This window comes from Staurois parvus, unplaced genomic scaffold, assembly GCF_062004578.1.
Source record: "Staurois parvus isolate SC_StPar_1 unplaced genomic scaffold, SC_StPar_1.0 ptg000187l, whole genome shotgun sequence".
NCBI lineage: Eukaryota > Metazoa > Chordata > Amphibia > Anura > Ranidae > Staurois > Staurois parvus.
Genome location: NW_028317983.1, coordinates 7977007 through 7983816, shown reverse-complemented (window position 1 = coordinate 7983816; position 6810 = coordinate 7977007). Strand labels below are relative to the sequence as shown.

At 43.2% G+C, this 6810-nt stretch overlaps 1 pseudogene; it reads right to left on the bottom strand.

Annotated features, from left to right (window-relative positions):
• Positions 1-1226: 1226 nt before the first annotated feature.
• On the bottom strand, positions 1227-1672 carry LOC149462061 (small ribosomal subunit protein uS15-like; annotated as a pseudogene).
• Positions 1673-6810: the final 5138 nt, after the last annotated feature.

Sequence of the window (6810 nt, the reverse complement as noted above, 5' to 3'; positions counted from 1 at the left end):
GAGGTACAATATCAAAGGTTATGGCAGCAAATACAGTTTCTGGGAAAACAATGTCTAATAAGCATAAGCACAGTCAACATGGTCAATTGACCGAAAGAGACAAAAGGACATTGCCCAGGATTGTGACCCGGAATAAGAAAACATCTGCTGCACGAGTGACTGCAGAGCTCAATCTCAGTCTTCCAAAGCCCATGTCCACAAACACTGTGTGGAGTTAGTCCATATGTAAAGCGTTCACAGACGAGCGGCAATTGCCAAACCACTAGGGACTGATATTATTGTTCAGAAGAGTAGAGAAGGGTGTAACACCCATAAACTGTGGACTATGCACAAATGGAAGACTGCTGTAGTATGGTCGAATGAATCGAGCTTCACACGGTTCCCAACCACCAGACGTGTTTATGTGTGGTGAACACCATCCTAAGCTTATGATGACCAGGACTATCTTGTGCCAATGGTAAAGCATGGTGGCAACACAATCATGGTTTGGGCAGCCATATCTTGGTGTTCTACAGGCCCCATCATCCCCTTGAAAAGTAGAGTCACTGCCAGTAACTATGTACAAATTTTGGCAGACCATGTGCACCCCACGGTGCAGACATTGTTTCTCAAAGACAGCACCATTTACTAAGATGATAATGCTCCGAATTCACACAGCTGGTGTTGTCAGCTCGTGGTTTGGCGAAGATGCAGATGAAGTCTCACACCTTCCCTGTGCGCCACAGTCGGTGGACCTCAATATGATAGAGCCACTAATGTCAATTTTGGAGAACAAGGTTCGGGCTCATTTTCCATCTCCATCATTTCTGTAAGAACTGGAATTATTTTTGCATGAAGAGTAGTATCAGATGCCAATATCCACCACCCAAGACTTATATTTGTCAATTTCCAGGAGAATTCAGGTAGTCTTGGATGCCAAAAGGTGACCCAACCCAATATAAGGTAACGATTTTGTTCTTTTACCTGGTGTTTCCATAATTTTGTCCAACCCCTGTATGCCATCTGTGTATTTAGCGGTTTGCATATAGTTCATCTTTACATTAAGAGTTTAGGTTGATGTGTTAGATTACGTTTTATAGTAAAGGATTACATTTTAGAGTGAAATTAATAGTTAATTTGTAAATCCAAAGATTGTCTCATTTCAGCTTTAGCATCTTTCTTTAATTTCCAAATTCATTTTTAAAACTTTTTTTACATTTGAAATGTATTAAAGCTGTCAGAGACATTTATGCAATGAGGGCCGAGGCTGTGGAGGACTCATACTTCCAGATGGGTGGGAGGGCTCTCCAGATCCTAAAGTAACAAGCCAATCTGTGGATTCTGCTTTCAATGAGAGTCACATGGAATTTGGTATCTTTAGCCTTCCTGTTCCTCTCAGATGTTTGCGCACAGACACAGCCTTCTTGATCAGGTGATAGAGGTCCTCCGGAAGGTCAGGGGCCAGGACCTTGGGTTTCAGGATCCTGTTGCCAGTTATAAAGCAAACCTTGGCAACACCATTAGAGTCTCTCAGGATGACACCAATCTAGAATGGAGTCACACCCCTGTTGGCAGTTTGTCAAACTGTTTTTTTCACATCCTCAGAAGTAAGTTTCAACAAAGTGGTGATGCTGCTTCTGTATGGGAGTGCTAACTGTGACAAGCCCTTTCCTATAGTGTGCATGGGACCCATGATGGCAGCGGGAGAGGAAAGATATGAAAGTGGGACTACATTGTGTATGGATACCACAAACCAAAAATGCCATTTGATTCATTTTCAATATTTAAAACACATTCCTCCATCCATCCATGTCTCCATACTTTATTGTGCTGAGACACATTTGGAAAAACAGCTCCTGGCATTTCTGGCAGTGGCCATTTTAAAGCGGAGTTCCACCTGAAAAAAAAATAAAAGGCAGTAGCTACAAAAACTGTAGCTGCTGACTTTTAAAATACAGACACTTACCCGTCCCTCGGTCCAGTGGTGTCCTCACCATGACTGGTTTCACCGGCCATCTTCTCTCCCTGGCGCCAGCATGTTCAGTGTGGGCACCCGGCTGTGGCAGCTGGCGGCTGCACAGCTAGGTACCCACTGCGCATGCGCAAGAAGCGCTGCGCTTTGTGAATGGCCTCATAGTCTTCTGGGACCTGTCACGTGTCCCACAAAACTTCGGGGAGGACAACTTCAGCTTCCAATCGCCTAGGCGATCGCAGCACAAGTGGGAGCTGGTACCTGTCAAATTCAGGTACACTCTCCCCAAAGGTGCCAATCCTTAATGGGTAGCAGGGGGACAAAGGCTTAAAGCGGAACTTGCCCTTTTAGGTGGAGCTCTGCTTTAAGAGCAGATGATTCATGTAGCCGTTCCTTCCTGGAATCCATCTGTCCTTAGCTCAGGCATTGGCTGAGCTGAGAACCCTCCCCTCCTGAAGATTCCTGGGATGTAGGGCATCATTTGCCTAGCCATGGAAACCAGGGAGTAAATGAAAGAATGCAAAAAAAAAAAAGGTTAAAACAAGTAAATTTGATATACTTTTCTATCTATTTACTAATGCTAGCTGCATAAGGATTAGAAATAGTCCGTGGTGATTGAGAGAGTGAAGTTCCACTTTAATATTTTTAAATCTACAGCTTTCATTAAAAATAAATTACCAGGTGATCTTGCCATGAAGGTCTTTTTCAGGCATTTTCTGTTACAGGGTGACAACGTTTTGTGCCAGTCTCCCAATTACCTTTCTGTGGTGTTACCCATGTCACATGGACTTCTAATGGAGACTCCAAATTAGGCATGGCCACCGTTATCACCATTATACACAGCATGCTGGAAAATTCCATGGCGCCATTGCTGGAATGTGTGTAGAGAGGAAGTGGATGCAAAGAGTCTGCAGAGTCAGCAGTACTGAAATGTAATAAAGGATAGTGTGTGTTTTGTGGAAGGGGGGAGGGGAGCGCAATGAAGACAGGAACCACACACTCCCCTTTATGACTAAGTGGGAACAAGACCTACAGATTCGATTCACCCCGAGGAACAAGCCCAACTTCTTCGTTATCCATGAGCAACAGATTTCAAGAGTTGCAATTTACACTTGTATCAAGGTGATAAAAGGACAGCAGAAGAATTACATGCACTCACGTAATACACAGAGATTAAACAAATCCTCCTACATAGGTTGTACCTGTTTATCTGCAGTTTCGCTTCTCTACAGCCATTCAAAGTGCAGAATTTATATAGGGGGCTAAGAGCTGAACTTACACTCAGTAAATAGAGCTGATTGGAGGGAAGGGATATCCTCCTTCACATAGCACACATGAACAGAGCTGAGACTGTCAATCACAGGCTGGGTACTGGAGCCCCCTCCCATCACCTTTTTTTCCCTCTTGGTGTCAGAAGTGACTAATGCAGATAGCAGATGTGTTTTGTCCATATTTCAGCTCTGATGTTTACAACCACTTTAACCTCCCTAGCGGTATGATTTCAGATTTTTGGTGCTGAAAGCGGTACCATTATTTTGCATGGAAATATGTAGTTTTTTTATTGTAGGTCTGTAATTTTTAAAAATAACTCACTGAAATCTGTCCGAACAAGAGTCTAGTAAACATTCCAGATATGATAAAACTTGAAACACAAAATCATAAATTATAATTTAATAAATAATCATAAAAAATAATAATATAATAATAAATGTAATTCAATAATATAATCAAACCAAAAACACTGAAATTGAAATATAGCACCAAGTTTGCACATTGCTGAGCAAAGTCGCAGAATCGTTTTCAGTGTCTGATGAATTTCCCCCACGAATGATTATCACTCAATTCTGCAAGTACTGATTTACTATCGCTGTTCTCTAGCCGGTCTAAAACCGCTTTTGACGTAAAGGGACGCTTTTTGGACGCCATGGACTTTTCTGGAAGTTTCCAGGCAGAAAGAACAGTCAAAATGCAGGCAGGGGACAGGACAAAGCAGTAGGGACAAAATGTATGTGAAATGTTTTGAAACAGCGATGCTTTACTATGTAATAATCATTTTTAAAAAAATGACTTCAAAAATTTCAAATTTGCCGCCGGTTCCGGTGTCACAGGGACCGGAACACGGAAGCTGGATGCTGGCATCGGCCGGAAGAGATGGCCGGGGACGCTGCAGAGGACGCATCGCGGGAGCGAAGGACAAGGTAAGTGCTGGAGGGAATCCCTATGCAACGCTGCATGGTAAGCCCGAGTGTAGCTCGGGGTTACTGCTCTTGGTACTGAAACTTTACCCCGAGCTACACTCGGGAATACCGCCAGGGAGGTTAAACTCATGGAAAGCCTGGCCTCAAAATTCCAAAAACACTGACCCTATTGGTTGGATATATCTCTTCAGCCAAAGTCAAATCTCATCAGAATGCAGTCAGTCATTCTACCCTTCTCTGACCTTACCTAGATCAAAATCTATTATCCTACTGTATACTTGAGTAATCCTATCCCATTATCCACTGTTCCCCCCATTACTACATTATCACCCCTCCCCAATGCAAACACACTGCCTGAACCCTGACCTGCTTTTGACAAATTAACTCGACTCACTGTGTTTGGAGGAAGAAAAATGCTGACTATGACCCTAAGAACACCATCACTACAAGCAAGCATGGAGATGGAAAAATTAAACTTTGTGGCTGTTTCTCTGCTAAAGGTACAGACCACATTTGTCGCATTGAGGGGCCAATGGACAGAGCCATGTATTGTAAAATCTTGGATGAGAACCTTCGTCCCTCAGCCAAAACACTGAAGATGGGTCATGGATGGGTGTTCCAGCATGACAATGACCCAAAACATACCACCAAAGGCAACAAAGGAGTGGCTCAAGAAAAAGCACATTAAGCTCATGGGGTGGCCAAGCCAGTCTCCAGGCCTTAGGCTAGGTTCACACCTACGTAGTTTGCGTTTGACCCCTTTCTGCATTGCATTTTGCATTGACGCATTTTTGTTTTTCTTTAAAACGCAAAATGCACTACATGCTTTTCTGCAGCATTTCTATTGAAGTCAATAGAACCAAAAAATGCAACTTTTTGCATTCGAAAAAGTCCCTAACCCTTTCCAAAAAACGCACCGGGTAAAAACGCAGAGATGTAACCGTGTCCCATAGGGAATCATGTTAAATTGACTGTAGTGCATTTGTGGAAACCGCTTAGGTGTGAATCTGGAGTTAATCCTATAGAAAATGGATGGAGGGAGCTGAAACTTCAAGTTGCCAAGCAACAGCCAAGAAACCTTAAGGATTTAGAGAAGATCTGTAAAGAAGAGTGGATCAAAATCCCTCCTGAGATGTTTGCAAACCTGGTAACCAACTACAACAAACGTCCTACCTCTGTGATTGCCAACAAGGGTTTCTCTACCAAGTACTAATTCATGTTTTGCTTGGGGATCAAATACTTATTTCCCTCACTGAACTGCAACTCCGTTTATAACATTTGTATCGTGTGTTTTATCTGGATTTTTGGTTGATATTCTGTCTCTATCATTTAACCTCTTGGCGCCGGCACCTCCCGGCCCTTTAAGAGTTTCAGAAGCCGGGAGGCGGGCGAGGTTTTAGGGTCAGAAATGTAAAAGTATAGTGCAGCGTTAAAAACAATATAGATGCCAAAACGCATAAAATGAAATGTCACAGTAATCACCAGTATAAACGCGTAAGACTGCACAGAAATGCTAATACGTAGGATACTAAAATAGTGTCCATTGAGGATGCGGATAAATATTCCAAATAAGTGACTCTTATGATTTTATATACGAGCACCTTGTGCAGTTTTATGGGATACTAACATTAAATTGGTATAATAAAATGTTCGGTGTAAGTGCAGCTAAAAGATTCAGAAAGGTGACTCTTATTCTCCCAGTAGAAACAGGTAATCCGGTGATGTGCAGAGAATGGTAGAAATGCACACTCACCAGAGGCGCATTTTATATGCGCAATTAAACAGCCAGGAGGTCCCCACTTATGGTGGAGTAGGATGCAGCCTAGTATGTGAAAACCTCCTCTATGGATCTGGGCGATAGGATGTCAGTCAGAGGTCCCCTTAAAGGTAAGCTACATGGGGTGGGGTCTGGTGTTGGTCTCTCTCCTCTGGGCCCTGGGATGGTCACCTGGGGATCCTGGGGAGTTCAGTGCTCGGTACAGAGCAAAAAAGGATGGTGCCCATAGTGTAGTATTCCTCATAAATGGTTTATTATAATAATTCAATGAACACACACATAAAAATCCTCAGTAGAAAATGACATGCAGCTAAAAGCTGCTGGATGCACTGACCAGCTGGTATCAAAGATGGCCGCCGGACCAACGTGATCCGGCAGCGTGACGTCACGGCATGCGGGGCTCCTCCTTAACGTGTTTCATACAAGTGTACGTTGTCAAACGGGGTGTTTTAGGGGCATGTGACCACCGTGATTCGCCATCACATGATCAAAAAAGGTTCCGATCGCAAGGAGAAATCGGGACCTTTCTATGAGTCACAGACATATGCTGGGAGCACGCACTCTCAGCACGTGTATTTTCTAATGGCATGCAAATATGCGGCTGCTCGGTGTCGAGGCGGCATATTTATGTGCGCTCAGCGTCAAGGCGTTAAAATATACCTATGATAAAAAATTATAGCCCCTTCATTTCTTTGTACGTGGGAAAAATTACAACATCTGCATCAAATAATTATTTTCCGCACTGTAACACATGGCTTCCTATGTATAATGTATTACTATGTGGGCACCGGACTGTCTGGGGTGAGCATTGTCTGTGATGATGTGATTGGCTCTTATCTGATGGATCTCCGTATAAATGCAGTGCGTTTCTCTAATAAAGTAGT